Genomic DNA, 19,547 nt, shown 5'->3' with positions numbered 1-19,547 from the left:
TGATTAGTGATAAAAAGAGGCAATGATCAGATAAACTAATCCTTGCTAATGAGTCAACTAGTAATAATAATAACATGTTTGTCTCTGCCTTGAACCTTGCAAAACACTTTCTAAATCACATTTATCATCTCTTTTGAACTTCACCAGCATCCTGCCAAGTACCATTGTTCCCATTTTACAGATAAGAACCTTTCCATGTAACAAAGTCAATTGATCTACAAGCCAGATAGGAAGTCCCTGGTGTGGGAATGTCCTCCACCAGACACAGATGCAAAATTCTAAGACTAAACAGAGTTCATAGGTTTCATTGGTTTCAACAGCTGCCTGAGGTCAGGGAAGTGAATATGATTTGCCCATGATCACACAGTCAATAGTCAAGGACAGGGTGTGAAGATAGATCTTCCTGGCTTCATGTCCAATAGCTATTTCCTATGTCCACTGCCTCTCCATAATGCTTTGTTCCACTTGGGAGTGGTGGCTTTTTTTTTTTTTTTTTAGAAAGACTTCTCAAGAAAGGGGATTAAGAGTTAGATTTGAATAAGTCACTAAACATCCATGAACCTCAGTTTGTTCATTTATAAAATGGGAATGAAAATGATATCTAGCACCCCAACCAAGAATTTTTGTGCCTAGCCAAGCACAACAAACATGCCAAAGAAAAAGTGATCATAAAAGGTACCCCAATGGCCATTGAGAACAAGATGTCAACCCATAGTGGAGGGAGAGGTCTTGGAAATAGGTATGAAGTAATTGCTTAGGAGGTCACCATGTGTGAGGGTGGCTTTGAAGCTAAACTCAGCTTTCTATCTGGCAGCTTCCTATTTTAACTTCTTATCCATGCTAAATACACGCTAAGCTCTTTTGTTCCTGTGCTGAAGACTTCAGGTGTTACCAGTGCCCTTCAAATTCAGCACCCTGGAGCAAAGCTCCCATCTCTCCATTCCAGTCATATTTCTGATAATAACTATGCTACCTTTCTCTCAGCCTTATTGGTCAGATGAAATAATAGATGTCAAATGATTTACAAATCTCCAAGTGCTCTCTAAATGCCAATTCTTAATGATCAATCAATCGAGATCAATTAAGCACCTACTATGTGCCAGGTACTATGTCAAGCACTTTTTAAGGGTCTGATTTAAGTTTTAAGCATGGGCAGACTATAATTTTGGGAAAGGCAGAAAGGCAGGTGTCAAATCGTACTTTTAAGTGTCTTGTTAGGAAAGGAGCTTTGTAGAATCATTGAAAACAAAGAGTTAAAAAAGACCTTACACCTCCCCCATCCAGGGCAGGAATCTCTTCTCTAGCAAACCTGACAGATGGCTCTCCAGCGTCTGTGCCACTTTCTCCCATTTTCTGACTATTGATGAGTAGAATATTAACAACAGAACAGACTACTGACTGGATGGCCACCGGTGAGGGACAGCAGAAGTCCTAGGTTTGGGATCAAATAGCTATGTGCTGATCTCCTGATGCAATTTCCTCTTTAATCTCAGTTTCCTGATTTGTAAAATGTGGATAATAAGCCTACCTGTCCTGCTTTCATCACAGGATAAAAGGAGACACTGGGTGTGAAAGTGTTTTGTAACTACAATGCGATATAGAATGTCATCTAGGATTATCTCTAGTGATATCGCCATGCATCTATATCTTTAATACCTAGAATGTACTACCTTCTTACCTCTGCCTTATAGAACCTGCAAGATCTGTCAAAACCCAGCTCATTCACTCAGCTCACATCCTATGGGAGGCCTGGTCTCGTCTCCAGGATTGTTAAAGATCGTGCTTGCTGTTCAATCATGTCTGACTTTTTGTGACCCCATTTGGGGTCTTCTTGGCAGAGATACTGATTTGTTATTTCCTTCTCTAGCTCATTTTAACAGACGAGGAAACTGTGACAAATAAGATTAAGTGACTTGCCCAGAGTCTCACAGCTACAGTCTGTGGTTGGATTTGAATTCAAATCTCCCTGACTCCAGATTCCAGTAATCTATTTACCCTGTGCCACCTAGCTGTTCCATCTTTATCTAGTATAACTTTGCTGTATATGTATGTATATTGATACAGTATAAATTTATATAACTTTGTATATACAAGTGAGCATGTGTGTATTTATGTGACTTCATATATCTTTATTTGTATATATATACATGTAATGTAGTTTGTGTAATTTTGTATATCTATATTTGTATAACTGAAAATATGTATAACTTTGCATATCTATAATTACATAACTTTATATATATGCATATATGTATTTGTATGACTGTATATATATATGATATAGTTGTATAACTTTGTATCTATATTTGGATAATTGTATATCTATTTGTATAACTTTTTGTTTATATAAACAAATAACCATAACAAATAACTACATGTGTATAACTATCTGAATAACCTTGCATATGCATATTTGTATGGCTTTGTATATATACATACATATATAGAAAAAAGCCATCAGCTTTAGAATCAGAGGATCTGGATTCAAATCCCATCTATGACATTTTTTTTCTTTTTCTTTTTTCTTTACCTAGTTTTAAATCACTGAATGGGTGTTGCCTTAGACAAATCAAGATCTAGGAAAGACCTTAGTTTTTTAAAAAGACCAAGATCTCCCCCACTGCATCTGGAGTCATCCTCAGTCGTCCTGATCTAGGTCTTGCCCACTGGATTTAGATGGCCTTGGAGGAGAGAGTGAAGCCCGGTGACTTTGCACAGGCCTCCTTTAAATCCAATTCACTTACAAGTCAAGACATCACCCTTCTGGTGCCATAGACCTTTTTGAGACTGAAGAATAAACAACCATCACATTTACTACCTATCTGACCCTGGGCCAGGGTCTTACTTGACTTTACCAGTTACTTTTTCTATGAAATGGGGTGGGGGTGGGGGGTGAGGGGGAACGAGGTGAACTCTGTGGTCCTTTTGCTTCTTGATTTATGACTCCATGACCTGGGTTTAGTTTCCTGCTCTGGCATAAACTGGGTTTGTGATCCTGAGCAAATCGCTTAATCTCTTAATGCCCAAGGCTACTCCTGGAGAGTATAAATTACTGAGAAGTTTCCAATCTGTGTTAGTGAGGGGAGTGCTTTCCCTGGCAGTTACCCATGCTAATGAAATCATTGGTCAGGAAAATGCAAAACTTTGCATTTAATTAACTACATATATATCTTACAGCCCCTTCTTCCCCCAGTAGAAGGGAAGTACCTTGAAGCCAGGGACTGCTTGATTTGCACCTTTGGGTTTAATACATGGTTTTTATTTTATTGAGTTCTTAATTAAAATCTCCACCACCAATTAAAGGCTAAAGATATCCAAAAGTAAAAAGGGAAAATACCACCCATAGGCACAGGTGTGATTGATGGATTTCAGTATCCAGTTCCTCTTTCCTTTTAATTCCAGGGACCACTGTGGCGGCCCTTTAAAGTATTGTTGGGTTTCCTCTGGCGTTGGCTGCCAATGAGAATTGCTAGCTGTGTCCTCCAGCAGCTAGCAGGGGATATGGATTATGATGATAATTACTTTGTGTTCATTTCAACTGATGGTGCTTATAATTATCATTATTTATTATCACTACAGTTAAACCTCACTCATTCAAACCAATTTGGAGAATAATGATAACAACAACAACTAATACTTATATAATGTTTTTTTTTTTTTAATTTGCAGAACACTTTATAGATCCTTAAAACAATTCATTGAGGTGAGTCCTATTATTACCTGCACTCCCATTTTACAGATAGGGAATCTAAAACTCAAATTAAATCATTTGTCCTTAATCATCTAGAAGCATGAACAAGCAGGATTTGAATTCAAGTCTTCTGCTCTATGACTCTATTCCTTATATCTCCTTCTCTTAGGAAGGGAAGTCTAGCATGAAGGAGTTGTTATAGTTGTAGACTAGGTCAGAGTTGTGATAAAGAAGGGTTAGGCTTCAGATTCTAATTAGGAAATTGTGCGTAGTGTTATTGATTCATACTCAGGGTTTTTTGGAGTATCATGTTAGTGGGATGAGCATGAAAAGAATTCTTGAAGAGAAATGCTTTTGTATTCCCTTCTATTATATAGGGTAACTAAAATCATATTTTTTTTCTTGTGATGCATCTCTTTGATATAATTTAAATAGCTTACTTATTTATTTTATTCAATAGTATTTTATCATGTTTAACATATATGGAATTGCTTGCCATCTAGGGAAGGGGATGGGGGAAGGAGGAGAAAATCTGAAACAAAAGGCTATGCAAGGGTCAATGTTGTCAAATTATCGTTGCATATGTTTTGAAAATTAAAAGCTTTATTAAAAATAGTATTTTTTTTCCAATTTCATATAGCTTTCAACATTCATTTTTGTAAGATTTGAGTTCCAAATTTTCTTTTCTCTTTTCCTTCCCTCCTTTCTCTTCCCCTAAGACAGCAATGATATGTTATATATGTACCACAAATTTAATATATTAAATTTCTATATTAGTCATGTTGTAAAAAAAAAAAATCAGAACAAAAGGGAAAAAACACAAGAAAAATAAAACAAATTTTAAAAAGAGGTAAAAATAATATGCTTTGATCTTCATTCAGTCTCCATAGTCCTCTCTCTGGATACAGATGGCATTTTCCATCCCAATTCTATTAAATTATCTTGGATCAATATATAAAATCATAACATTTTAAAACTGGAAGTGATCTTGGAGCTTATCTAATCTGACCCTCTGCTTTTTTAGATGAGGTAATTCAGACCCAGAGGGGAAAAAAAAAAGTGATTCACTCAAGTCATATCGCTTATAGAGAAGTTGAGATTTGAACCCAGGACTTCTAGAATCCAAATTTAGTACTCTTCCAATGCTAACAACAAGAGGTAGATTATCTCTATTCAATGTGGCTCCTTCTCATTGAGTTCTTTTAGCTCTCCATCCTCCATATATCTTGAGTATCATCTCTTCCAACCTCATTTTACAAACAAACAAACAACAACAACAATAACAACAAACAACTGAGGGTCAAAAACAGAAAGTGATAAAGCAGACAATTATACCTCTGGACTCACTCTCTTTACTCTTACTTAACTTGTCAATGAAGTCAAGGGCAGTTAAACTATGTTGTTTTTTTTTTTTTTCCTCATCAGAATTCTGGAGGTTAAAACTGCTATTATTTCTAATACTATAGCTGAATTTAATACTGTCTTAGATAGTTATTGCCCATGTGATCATGGATAAATTGTCTCAACTCCTTGAGCCTCGGTTTCCTTATTTGTAAGAATGAGTGAATTGACTAGATGACTTCTGAGGTCCTTTATAGCTTCAGACACAAAGTTCCTTACTATCTCATTTCCAGATGCTCATTAAGAGGCCCTGGTCTTAGCCCACCTTACCACCATCAAATCAACTAGTCTATCATCTCTATGATTTTAAATATGGTTCTTTGGCTATTATAGAGAATGGAAAAGTTGCTGTTCAGGATTGGGAGAGGGAAATTCTGGACTAGGAAAATCAAAAAGCTTGTTTAAAAAATTGTATCAAAGAGTATTGTAGATCTTGAAGTCCTCATCATGGTATGAAGGTGAGCCTTGTTTCTTGGAAGCTGACCCATTGACACGAATTCTGGCACATCCTATAAACTGGAGATATTCTGAGTGTGGTCCAGATGGCAGACAGCAAAAGGCCAACCCAACTCATTTCAGGGAAGTCATTTCAGAAAGGTGTTTGCCAGCTGTGAACTTTTTATGTGTGATTACTCAAAAGATTATAGGTCTAGAGGTAAAAATGACCTTAGAGGACAGATTGTTCAACCTCACGTCATTTTATTGATAATACAACTGGAAGGTTTAAGTGATTTAGCCAAGGTCTCCCGGAACCCATGTCCTTTAATGCCAGATCGAACGCTCTTTTCCTTCCACCATTATACCTAATAGGAAGATCTTCTAAGGCACAGAAGGGTTACAATGGCAGGACAGTTCTCATTGATGAAGTAACAGACTTTTGGAGCCAGATTTTCATTAGTGGGCCTTTGCCTTGGCCCATCCGCCACTATGAAATCCATCAGTATATGACTTTAAAACATGACTCTGTGGTTATAATAGTAAACTGAAGATCATTTCTGCTCTGATGGAGGTTCCATTTTGGGTTTGAGAGCTGCCTATTGTTTGGATACCACATTTCTTTTTTTTTTCTTCTTCAGGTTTTTGACTTCAAGTTTTATAAAATACTTAAAAAAAAATCTCCAAAACATATTATCCAAGGTAAGAGACATTGAATGAATTCCTGTATAGCTTAATTTCATTGTCTAAGTGAAGTCAATTCAGGTAAATAAACCATTGATGGAAAAGATGAGAAATAAATGAAAGTTTAAAAGCTTCCTACAGGGCTATATTTCTAAGATGCCAGAGGCTACAGAGGTACAGATTTGTCTCCATTGTTTTTAATCTGTGATTGGGGAAAGTGACCAAGGACCAGAAAAAAAAAAAACAGTCTGTAGAGTATATTGAGGAAAATGCTGCATCTGGAGTTAGGAAAGTTTAGATGTCATATCCTGGATTTGAGACTTTGGGAAAGTATTTTTTCCTTCATTGAGCCTCTGTTTCTGTTTCTGGGAAAGAAGGGATTCAAAAGGGAAAGTTTGGATGTGAAGGTCTCTTCTAGCTCTGCTAATCAGAATTCTAAGGTCTCTCCTAGCTCTGACATCCCCAGTCCTAAGAAGGCTCCCGGTTCTACCTGTTTTAAGGTCCTCAGCTCTGACATTCCTTGTTCTAAGGACCCTACTAGTTCTGACATTCTCTCTTCTAAGACCTCTCCCATCTCTGAGACATAGAATCTTTCTAAGATGTGATTTATTAAGCATCTATATTGTCTGAGGTCAATCCTCAGGCATGGCATTGAATGGAGTTGATCCATGTCCTTTTGAGGAAGTATAGTTTTTTAGAAAGCATCCTGGAATTAGGGTGAGAAGACCTGGATTCAAATCTTAGTAACATTATTTACTGTGTAACCAAAGGCAAGTCATTGTCCTCGGTAGTTTTCTCATCTGTAAAATGTGGAAGACCTTGCTGACCTTTCAGGACTCTTTCCAGCTCAAAATCTTTTAAATTCAGATGATTCTCTCTTGCACAATGTGACCCAATAACCAAATTAATTTATGAACTGGGTACTCGAGGAAGTTCCTTCCTTTCAATCTTGCTTTGTCATTTTATAGTCTTTTCCTTCCTCCAAGTAATTTGGATTTGATTGCTTCTTCATGAAATCCCAGTGTCAAGAACGTGTCTAATTTCTGTTTTATGAAGAAGTCTGGAAACGGTACAAAGGAATGAATCGAGATGCAGAGTCAAAGAAAATCTGTAACGTGATAACTCTATCAAGTGTGCCTGGAAAGATCCCGTATTTCAATTAGCTCTGGAGACATGTTCTCCCATAAACTGACAGCATCTGATTGACAGTGTTCATCTTCCTGGAAAATACAATTTACAAGGACAAGGTGGTGGATTGGGGTTTGCTTTCCCCGAAAAGGTATGTTATATTTCCTTCCTTGCTCACCAAAGTCTGAATCATGGTAGGATTTAGGAGACAGGCTGCCCTGGGGCATAAAATGAGACCCACAAACCCATTAAAACTCCCCATAGAAAATATTTAAAATTTAAGCTAATAATAATAATACTTAGCATTTAAATAGCACTTTACATGTTCAAAGCACTTGATAAACATGGGTTCCAATTCTCCAGGCACCGGAGTTTCCTTTGAAGTCAAGGAGAGTTCTGAGCACAGTGGGGAATATAAAGATACAGTGCCAGGAGAACTGGGCCCAATTAGCTAATTGTAACACTTTCATTTTTTAAAAAAATCCAGTTCAGTTACATTTTTTCTCCCCACTCATCTTTTGTTCTTTCTTCCAGACCTCCCAGGCGCGAATCCACAGATACTGTTGCTGCTATATGCTCTACTCTGACAAGCGAGACTTTAATGTTTATTAAAGGCAATAGAGAATCCTTCTGGATGGACAATGCCCTGTGTGAGATGTCTCAACTGTGTTTTCTCTCCAATTTTGGAAGCTGTCTGCAAGGGCAGGCTTAGTTGACTTCTCCCCAGAGTGCTTGTCAGTTCTGCCTTTTGGAGACAAACTATGACACTCTGGCCTGGAGTCTGGAAATTCCATCCCAGTTCTGAACCTTCAGAATTCCAGCTTGCAGCAGAATGGATTCCTCTTCCTAGCAAACCCTTCGAGGCATCACTCTGGGGAGTGTCACTGGAGGTCAGCATCAGCTCCCTTTTTTTTTTTTTTTTTCCAAATTGGGTCCATATAACATGATCTAAAGCTGGAGGAGATCTTAGAGATCAATTCCAGCTCTGAAGTTTACTGCCTTTCAGAACTTGGGCAATTCATCCAGTGTCTTGATGTGGCCTTCCTAAGTATCATTTACTCCTCATATAAAATAAATGTGTTGGACTAGATGGCCTCTGAGACTCCTTATAGATCTCAAATTCTGTGGCGATGATTCCATGAAAAGGGCTTCTGGGAAGTAGCCTGAAGTAAATAAGGTCAGAGGTCAATCCACTCCTAGGGAGAGAGAAGTGTTCTTCCACAGTGTTGGAGGGCTCACTGTAGCAGGAAGAACACTGTATTTGAGAGTGAGAAGGCCTTATTTCTTCAGTTTACTATTATAACCACAGAGTCGTGTTTTAAAGTCATATATTGATGGATTCCATAATGGTGGGTGGGCCAAGGCAAAGGTCCATTAATGAGAGAAATAATTCCTCTCCTTTCAGGTTTACTTTTCTCATTTGCAAATGAATTGATTGGATGAAAATATCTTTAAGTGTGCATTTATTCATTCAACAAACATTAATTGATTGATTGATTGATTACCTTCTTCCTGCAAGCCAGTGGGCTAATCACTAGAGATACAAGAAAAGAAATAATATCATCTTTGAGTTTATATTCTATCAGGGGAAGTTGGAGGATAGAGTTTAGCGATTCCATCCCAAAATTCTGTGTCGTTCAGCTATAACTAGCCATTCTCTCGCTCCCTCCCCACTATGGGATGTTAGGGCTGGGACGGGAAACCCTGGAAGACCAGGAAGTGGCTGCTAGAGATGCCCAGTGGTCACACAGAGGAGCTGGTCACCTGGAAGAATCATCTTTGGGCAGGAAGCATCTGACAGCTTCTAACTAATTCTTTTGGCTAACCAAGTGCTAAAAGCTGTTGGCGCTTCTGCTCAAGGATTGCAGCTGGTTTTTTTTGCACCCTCTAAATATAAGGCCCTGGATCATAGTCCCATTTGCCTTAGCCTCATTAAAGATCTGCTATGATCCGATTACTTGGCAGTAAAGGTTGTAGGTCTCAGGCAGTGGTATTATTGTTGGGTAGTCTAATGGGAATTCTGCCCTTCTTTCATCCCTACCATCCCCCACTGCTAGGAAACAGTTCTAACCTGAAGGGCTGGCAGTAGTGGGAAAGGATGTGCTTGTGTGTGTTGCTGGGGGCATGTCCTAGCTGGTCCCATTGGAATTGAGAAAAGAGAGTTTTTCTTTTGTTTCATCTGAGAAGTGACTGATTAGATTATAATGAACTGGCTTGTCAGAGATGCACATGTTATGTAAACAGTGACCTCCTCATAAAACCACAAATAAAGAAGCATACAAAATGTGCTTTGAGTTATTGGCACAGTTCACATGAAATAAAGTCTGTTCAATGGAAAATCATTTGAAGGGCTTCTTTTTCACCCCACAAGCAAGGACAATATTTTACTGAGGGTTTTCAGAAGAAAGAGAAGGAACTTTTAATGTTCAGTAACCAATATGAAGAGCCCATAGTAAATCCCCCAAACCCAATTTGCTAACATTTACAGAAGCTGTTTTGATTAAGTGGGAGGCAGGACTCTACAATAATAACAACAAAAAAATCAGCAAAGTAAGATCAAGAGACTATAAAGTAAACAATATATGAAGAATGAAATGTAATTTATTTCCTTGGGGAATTGATCTGGGGAGACAACAATGGAGTCGCTCTGTAAGAGGTACTGTATTTCTGTTCCACTCAATCCAATTCAATAAATATTTCTTAAGCACCAGGGCCCTGTTTATCTATGATCAACAATACTTAGCTGTCACTAAATTCCCAAGTTTGAAAACTGTAGTATCTGTCTTAAAATCAATTATCACACATTAGAATCTAATAATATTAATGATCATAAAACTATAACTTGTTTCTAGAGTGTTTAAAGAATTGTGAAGTGCTTCCCTTGTTACAACTCTCAGAGCTACATAGTGTAATTGATATTATCCCCATCTTACGGAAGAACTGGTAGCTGTTAGCCCATTTAAGAAGAGAAAATGATATTCCTTCCATTGGTACAATGGAAGAAATACTGGTAAATTCAGATTTAACAATCAAAGAAATTCTTTTTGTTTTTAATTATAGCTTTTTATTTTCAAAATATATGCATGAATAATCTTCAACATTCACTCTTACAAAACCTTTGTTCCAATTTTTTTCTCTTCCTTCTTCCTACCCCCTCCCTTAATGGTAATCCAATATATGTCAAACATGTGCAATGGCTCCATACAAATTTCCACAAATATCATGCTGCACAAAAAAAAAAAAAAAAAAAAAAAAAAAAAAAAAAAAAAATCAGATCAAAAAGGGAAAAAAATGAGAAAGAAAACAAAATGCAAGCAAACAACAGAAAAACCGAAAATACTATGTTGTGATCCACACTCAGTTCCCACAGTCCTCTCTCTTTGGGTACACATGGCTCTCTTTATCAAAAGACCATTGGAACTGCCCTGATTCATCTCATTGTTGAAGAGAGCCACATCCATCAGAATTGATCATCATATAATGTTGTTGTTGCCATGTATAATGATCTTATGGTTCTGCTCATACTTAACATTAGTTTGTGTCTCTCCAGACTTCTCTAAAATCATCCTGTTGATAATCAAAGAAATTATTTTAAAGGGGAAAAAAAAAACCAAAACCCCCCCAAAAAAACACTGTCTCTGAATTGGAGGATTTGGATTAAAATTCCCCCTGATACCACCTATGTGAACTTGGAAAAGTCACTTTAACTGATGGATAGCGAATTTGGATGTTCTGAGTTGCGATCAAGTTAAAATTACTTGGGTGTTCATACTGAATTCAGCAGAAATAGCAGGAAAACCTGAAATGCAAGAGTAATAGATTACTTAAGGAAAGGTGAATTGGACCAGATAGGAAATTGGTGGGTCAGAGATTCCATGCTGATCAGCAATGAGATTGGTACTGGGAGTGGCTGCTATGTTTCCAGACTATATAACATAAGGAGACAGCATCAAAATCAATCAAACAAGCAGACAAGAGAAGTAGTTTCAACTCTCTGAACCTTTGTTTCCACAATTATAAAAATAAAAGGATTAGACTAGATATGCCCTTCTAATTAACTCTAGATCTTATGAATTCATTAAAAAAATTTAAAATATGTACTTAGTAAGTGACTATTATTTGAAGACCATAATGCTGGGCACAAGTTAGAAAAAAATAAAAATGATACATGTCTTTCTCTCAAGCATGTGTGTGTGTGAGAAAGAGAGAGAGAGAGTCAGAGAGAGACAGAGAGACAGAAAAAAGGAGAGATAGAGTGTGTGTGTGTGTGTGTGTGTGTGCGTGTGTGTGTTGTGTGTGTGAAAGAGAGACAGAGAGAAGACAGAGACAGACAGAAACAGAGACAGAAAATAGGAGAGAGATGGAGTGTATGTGTGTGTGTGTGTGTGTGTGTAAAGAAGTTAGGCAAGGTGAGTAGGTACACAGATAAGTAGAGTAGAAAGGAGAGAGCTAATCAAAAGGAAAATTTGAAGAAGAATATTTTAAACTGGAAGGGATCAGAAGAGGCTTCCTGGTGAGGTGGGAGAAGGCAGGGGTGCCATTTGTCCTTGACCTTAAAGGAAATGAAGTATTAAGAGGTACAAAAATGAAGAGGTTAGTATATTCCAGGAGGGAAAATTGTCCTGCAATAGAAATGAAAAGATGGTGTGTTGAAACAACTTCATTGTTGTTCAGTATGCCTATTATATGTTAGTGCTGGACATTGGTAATGTACAGAGCAAAACTATTAATGTTCTCTGTCTTTGAGGAATTTCTGTTCCGTTAGGATAAACAATATTTACACAGATAAAGAAATACCGAATAGATACAAAATAAAGATAACTACAAAGTTGTTGCGGGGAGAGGGGGAGTCAGTTGATAAGCATTTAGAAAATCCTTACTGTATTCTAGAAGCTGTGCTAAGGAGTTGAGATAAGAAAAAAGGCCCTCAAGGAGTTTACAATCTAATGGGGGAAATAACAGATTTCATATACATATATACATATTTGAAGAAAGCCAGAGAAGTCAGAAGCGAGATCATTCTAGGCACTGAGGACAACTAAGAAAACGGTCTGGACCGGAGAAATGGAGGAGAGCATCAAGGAAACCTGGATCCAAACATAAGAAAACTGGAATGGTTTTAGGGGAGGGAATCAGATTTCATAACCTTCATAGGTTTTGAAGACCAGAGAGTTTAATATTTGATCCTGGAGGTGATAGGGAGCCACTGTAGTTTAATGTGTTGGAACTGTGCTTCCTGATAATTCATTTTGGTGACTAAATGGAGGAGGGATTGGAGTGGGGAGTGTTGAATGGTCTTGCTCTTGTCAATGGTAACAGGAGGTTTGGAGTGTGTGTGTGGAAAATTTAGGGGGAAGGTAGATACCGTTTTGGACTTGTTGAGTTTAAGATGTCTACTGCACATACAGTTTGAGTTGTCTCAAACCTCATGGAAATGGAGGTCAGCAGAGAGGTTAGGATCAGATAGGCAGATTACTCAGCAACAATGGGGGATGGGAACTAGAATTGCTCTCATTTAGGAAGTGACATCTGATTGCAGCCTTGAAAAAAATTGGGCATGATAATTGGTGGAGGGGAGTGCATTTCCAGATTGAAAGACAGCCTGCAAAAATACAGAAATGAAAGGTGGGAAAATTAGATATCAGAACCAACAATTAGACTAGTTTATCTAGCATGGAAAGGAGAGTTCATGAACTGGGACAATGTGCAAAAAGGGCAAAAAGATAGGCTCTAGTTAGATTGGGAAAGACTTTAAATGCTAAGAGAGTTTGCATTTTATCTTAGAGTCAACTGGGAGCCATTGGAACTTTTTGAGCAGGTGTTCAATATGGCCAGATAACTTTGGAGCAATGCTGATTTGGCAGCTGTACAGAGAGGATAGATCGGAGAAGAAAGAGACTGGAGGCACGTACACCAATTAGAAGGCTGTGTGGCAATAGTCCAGACATGACATAGATGAGAGCCTGAATGAGAATCATCACAACTTGAGTGACCAAAGAGTATAAAAAGAAATGGTGTCAAATAAAATAAAGCTTTATTGAAAATTAACTCAGTGCCAAGCACTATGTGCTAAGTTCTAGAGATATAGAAAAAAAAAAAAAAAGATGCTATCTACTCTCAGGGAGCTCTATTCTAGTGGGATAGAAAAAGCATACTAGAGATGGGGAAGAGAAGCACTAAGGAGGGTACATGTGGCAGGGCTGGGTAAGCTGGTGGAGTGTTAGCCAGTGGTAAGCACTAAGAAGCTGACCTTCTCATTCTATAATGGTTATGCAAGTAATGAGGTTGAAAAGATAAATAAGAACCAGACTACATTAAAGCTCTGGTTGAGGAGTTTGAAGCTTATCGTGGAAGGAATAGGGAGCCACAGAAGACTTTAGTACTGAAGGATACTAACAAAAGAACTAGTCAAAAAAATAGGGTTAACAGCAGCATTCTTTTTTTTTTATTTTTTGCATTTAAAAAATAAATATTTTCTTTTTTTTATAGCTTTTTATTTACAAAACAAATGCATGGGTAATTTTTTGATATTGATCCTTCTGTTCTCACTTTTCCCCTCCTTCCCCCCACTCCTTCCCTTAAATGGCAGGTAGTCCAATACATGTTAAATATGTTAAAGTATATGCTAAATCCAATATATGTATACATATTTGTATAGTTAGCTTGCTGCATAAGGAAAATCAGATCTAGAAGTAAAGAAAAAAAAACCTGAGAAGGAAAACAAAAATGCAAGCAAACAATAGAGTGAAAATGCTACATTGTGGTCCACACTCAGTTCCCATGGTTCTCTCTCTGGGTATAGATGGCTCTCTTCATTACTGCACAAGTGAAACTAGTTTGAATAATCCCATTGTTGAAGAGAGCCACATCCAACAGAGTTGATCATTGTATAGTCTTATTGTTGCAGTGTATAATGATTTCCTGGTTCTGCTCACTTCACTTAGCATCAGTTCATCTAAGTCTCTCCAGGCCTCTCTGAAACCATCATGCTGGTCATTTCTTTTTTTTTTTTTTTTTAATTTTTATTTAATAATTACTTTATATTGACACTCGTTTCTGTTCCGATTTTTTTTTCCCTCCCTCCCTCCACCCCCTCCCCTAGATGGCAAGCAGTCCTTTATATGTTGGATATGTTGCAGTATATCTAGATACAATATATGTTTGCAGAACCGAACAGTTCTCTTGTTGCATAGGGAGAATTGGATTCAGAAGGTATAAATAACCCGGGAAGAAAAACAAAAATGCAGATAGTTCACATTCGTTTCCCAGTGTTCTTTCTTTGGGTGTAGCTGCTTTTGTCCGTCATTTATCAATTGAAACTCAGGTCTCTTTGTCAAAGAAATCCATTTCCATCAAAATATGTCCTCATACAATATCGTTGTCGAAGTGTATAATGATCTCCTGGTTCTGCTCATTTCACTTAGCATCAGTTCATGTAAGTCTCACCAGTCCTCTCTGTATTCATCCTGCTGGTCATTTCTTACAGAACAATAATATTCCATAACATTCATATACCACAATTTATTCAGCCATTCTCCAATTGATGGGCATCCATTCATTTTCCAGTTTCTAGCCACTACAAAGAGGACTGCCACAAACATTTTTGCACATGTGGGTTCCTTTCCCTCCTTTAAGATCTCTTTGAGATATAATCCCAGTAGAAACACTGCTGGATCAAAGGGGATGCAGTTATGACACTGAGCATAGTTCCAAATTCTTCTCCAGAATGGTTGGATTAATTCACAATTTCACCAACAATGTATCAGTGTCAGTTTTCCCACATCCCCTCCAATATTAATTATCTTTTCCTTTCATCTTAGCCAATCTGACAGGTGTGTAGTGGTATCTCAGAGTTGTCTTAATTTACATTTCTCTGATCAATAGTGATTTGGAGCACTTTTTCATATGACTAGAAATAGTTTCAATTTCATAATTCGAAAATTGTCTGTTCATATCCTTTGACCATTTATCAATTAAGAGAATGGCTTGATTTCTTATAAATTTTAGTCAATTCTCTATATATTTTGGAAATGAGGCCTTTATCAGAACCTTTGACTGTAAAAATGTTTTCCCAGTTTATTGTTTCCCTTCTAATCTCATCTGCATTAGTTTTGTTTGTATAAAAACTTTTTAACAATATAATCAAATTTTTCTGTTTTGTGATCAATAATGATCTCTAGTTCTTCTTTGGTCACAAATTCTTTCCTTCTCCACAGATCTGAGAGGTAAACTATCCTATGTTCTTCTAATTTATTTATAATCTCATAGATCATGAATGCATTTTGACCTTAACTTAGTATATAGTGTTAAGTGTGGATCAATGCCTAGTTGTTGCCATACTAGTTTCCAATTTTCCCAGCAGTTTTTGTCAAATAGTGAATTCTTATCCCAAAAGCTGGGGTTTTTGGGTTTGTCAAAGACTAGATTGCTATAGTTAATTACTATTTTGTCCTGTGAACCTAACCTATTCCCCTGATCTAGTCTATTTCTTAGACAGTAGCAAATGGTTTTGATGACCTCTGCTTTATAATATAGTTTTAGACCTGGTACAGCTAGGCCACCTTCGTTTGATTTTTTTTTCATTAGTTCCCTTGAAATTCTTGACTTTTTGTTCTTCCAGTTGAATTTTATTGCTATTTTTTCTAGGTTCACCAGCAGCATTCTGCAAGACCAGCATGTACCTAAATTTTATCTGTAGCAAAGAACTTATTCTTCCCAAGTTGTTTTTTTTTTTTTTTTAAACTGGGGATACTTTTAAGTGATTGGCCACAGAACCATGGGTTTAGGGTTAGGGTTACCTGAGTCTCAGAAACAATTGAGCAATAAAAACCTTCTCAGACCTCCTGAGTACTTGGAGAACACCCTTTGGGCAGAAGTGTTGGATTCTCTCTCTAGAGGATGAAGTCTTTTGCTAAGCCCTTTGGATATTGTCTTTTGCAGAAGCACCATCAGCCAGGACTGGATGCATTGCCTTCTCACCTGCAGAGACCTCTGCCCAAGTTCCTGATTTAGGACGTGAGTGAAAAGGCACTTGTCTTCATTACACACACACACACACACACACACACACACACACACACACACACAGACACACACACACATGTAAATAAAAAGAACAATAAAACAAAAAGCTAATATTCGAAGATCTGGCTTAGGCTGAGTGCACAAAAGACAAAAAAGGGGAGGAAAAAAAAAAAGGGAGAGGTGTGTTGGCAGGCCTGTGTGGGAAGTTGGCATACCACCTTTCTGCGCAGTGTCCAGCTCCAGGCAATATGAGAAGCCTTTCTTTTATGAGCACTAAATTCACACTTACACACCACTGGAGAGGAAAAGTTATAGAATCCGCTCTGTGAACCCTCTTGTTGTCTCTTAAAAGTGGTTTTAAAACCAGAGCTGGTTACAGCAAATCCAGACAGGTTACTTGTTTCTTGGAGTTGAAAGTAAGCAACTGTTCTCAGGGTCATAGCCTCTGAGAAGAGAAATTCATTTTAAGTGACACTTTTTGCCTCTCTGTGGTCTGAATCATGATCACATTTAGATAATACTTTATGAGTAGAGGAATGGGGGCAAGCAGAAGTCCTCTTATCTTTTCAGCAAGAACTGATGATATCAAGAGGAAAAAAAAAATTACAACCTATTTCATTTAGGAAGCAGGATAGAACAGTGAGTGGGCCTTTGAGGTTAGGAGATCTCAGTTCACATCCTACAATTTCTCAGTCCCCTAGGCAATCCTCTGAGACTTGGAGTTATAGAGCAGGTTGGTTCTACATTGGCAGAGGAGGAAGATTCTCTGTAGATTCCTATGAATTTTGGTTATTCCTATAATTTTTTTGAGTAAGGCTGCCCAAGTTACTCATTTCACACTATGGCATAAGTATCCAAAATAAGCAATTCATTATTATGTGTGAACAATGGCCAAATAAAATATCAACAGACCCCACAGAGCCAAATAGAGCTTTTAAACACACACACACACACACACACACACACACACACACACCCCTAAATCGCTTGTAGTATTACTGTAATGCATTTTCTTGTTGTTTAGATCCAGTCTTAATCTAACAAAAAGCACCCATGAGTTTCAAGTGACTCTATAATAGGCTTGCAGATAGGCACCTGCTCCAGGCCAGCAATAAGGTCTATTGGTTTTTATTGTATTATCTGTTTTGTCTTGAGAGAGGGGAAGGAGCAATCAGGAAATCTCTGGTACTTAAGGAAGATGCTGTTACCCAGTGAGCAAGCAACTGAATAAATAGAGCAGAACAGCCTCTTTTCTTAACTAGCAGAAGGCCATTCCCTCTGTGGGTGCTCAAAACATATTAATTGAATTAGCAAGAAGAAGGAGTCAAGCAGTTCAAGTCAGAATGAATCATAGAATTTAAGAGTTCACAGCAACTCCAGAAGCCATCTAATTCAAGCCCCTTCATTGCTGTTCTACAGAGCTCTTACCTGAACACCTGAATTCGTTTGTTTTTTTAAGTCTAAGCTCAAATGGCACCTTCTGTTGGAGTCATTTCCTGTTCCCTGTAGCTGCTTGTGCCTTTGCCTTACAAAGTTACCTCAAACTGGCTTTGTATATCATAGGCCCAAATAGGTGAATTAGAATGTAAGTTGTTTGAGGGCAGGGACTGTTTTGTGTACCCTGTACTTAGCACAGGGCTTGGCACATAGTAGGAGCTTAATAAATGCTTCTTCTTAGGATCAGAGAATTTTGCAGCTGCTAAAGGTAGTCTTACCCTTTAGTTTTAGAGGGGAAACCAAAGCTTTAAAGGTATTGAAGGACTTTTCCAAGGTTACACAGTGTCTCTCATGCACACAGAGCTAGGACTAGAAAAGGCCTCTTGATTCTATCATGTTGTCCTTCAAACATTCAGGGGGCAATGTTAGAGAATAATTCTAGGACCACAAATTTAGAATTGGGAGGAGGAGACTCAAACTCTTCTTTATAAAGAAGAAACTGATTTCAAGAGAGGTGAATTGTCTAATTTGTCACATAAAAGGCCTGGAACTGAAGTTTTTGACCTCCTAATCCCAAAAGTACTTTTTCCACTTCACCAAGCTGTCTTATTTATTTTATAGTTCATCTCACGTGATCTTAACTATCTTTACATGTATTTGAAAAAATAAAATACTATTGAAAATTTAAAAAAAAAATGAGTTTAAGGAGTATTTTGCCCATTATTACAGATGGGAAAACTGAAAGGCTTCAGATTCATGAAGTTAGAAAGTGTCAAAGACAGGATTGGATTTCAACATGTTTTCTATCTTTAAGTCCACCTTTTCTGAAGTTGCCCTTGACACCCTCCTACTTTAATACCTTTCTGGTATTCCATTAGTATCTCTGGCATTTAGGATAAAGACAGCCTCTCCAAGGATGCTTTGGTCCCTACATCTTTGTCCTCCTCTCTCTTTAAAACCAATTGTTCCCAGAACAAGAAGTAGAAAGTGGAACTTTTGTGTCTTGTCCAAGCAGGAGTAATTTGTATTAGCCAAAGTTTTACAGTAAACTTGAGAACTCTCATTAAGTTCTTATATGTGTAGAAACTGAGTCATAGAGTAAAAGGAAGACCTAGTTTCCAGCTTTTTAAAATTGTTTCCTCTAGGACACGACTTCTTAATCTGTGGGTTGTGACTCCATATGGAGTCTTGTAATTGAATGTGGGGGTCACAAAACTATGATTTATCAGGGACTTTGACTGGAAAAAGTTTAAGAAGCCCTGATTTAGAAGGATGATGTGGTTTTTCTCCTTGGTTTCCTCCCAGGGGCTCTTTCTGGCAAGTACAAAAACTATAGTTTTTTTTTTTTAAATTAGTAAACTCCATCTAATTCAAAGTCATAGTATCCAAGAATGGGGGAGGAGGGGTCATTAGAAATCATCTGGTCCAAATTCCTTATACAAATGGGGAAACAAATCCAGAAAAGGTGGATGTCTTAATTACTTTATTGGAAAAAGTGAATATACATATGTTGACAAGGGTCATTAATACCCACTAAAAAGAAGTAGGTCACTGATTTTTTTTTTTTTTTTTAAGATTTGGGAAGTCTTAATGTCAAAATTGAAAGAGACCTTAGAGGTCACTTAATTGAATCACCAAAGATAGTGGGATTTGAAGTTAAAAGGCACTTTCTAGATCAACTAGTGAGTTGATGTGGAATCCACTCTCATGTTCACTTTCACTTGTAGCCACTGAGGGCCAAATAAAG

The sequence above is a fragment of the Antechinus flavipes genome, chromosome 1 (genome assembly GCF_016432865.1).
Source record: "Antechinus flavipes isolate AdamAnt ecotype Samford, QLD, Australia chromosome 1, AdamAnt_v2, whole genome shotgun sequence".
NCBI lineage: Eukaryota > Metazoa > Chordata > Mammalia > Dasyuromorphia > Dasyuridae > Antechinus > Antechinus flavipes.
Note: the sequence above shows the minus strand (reverse complement) of the source record.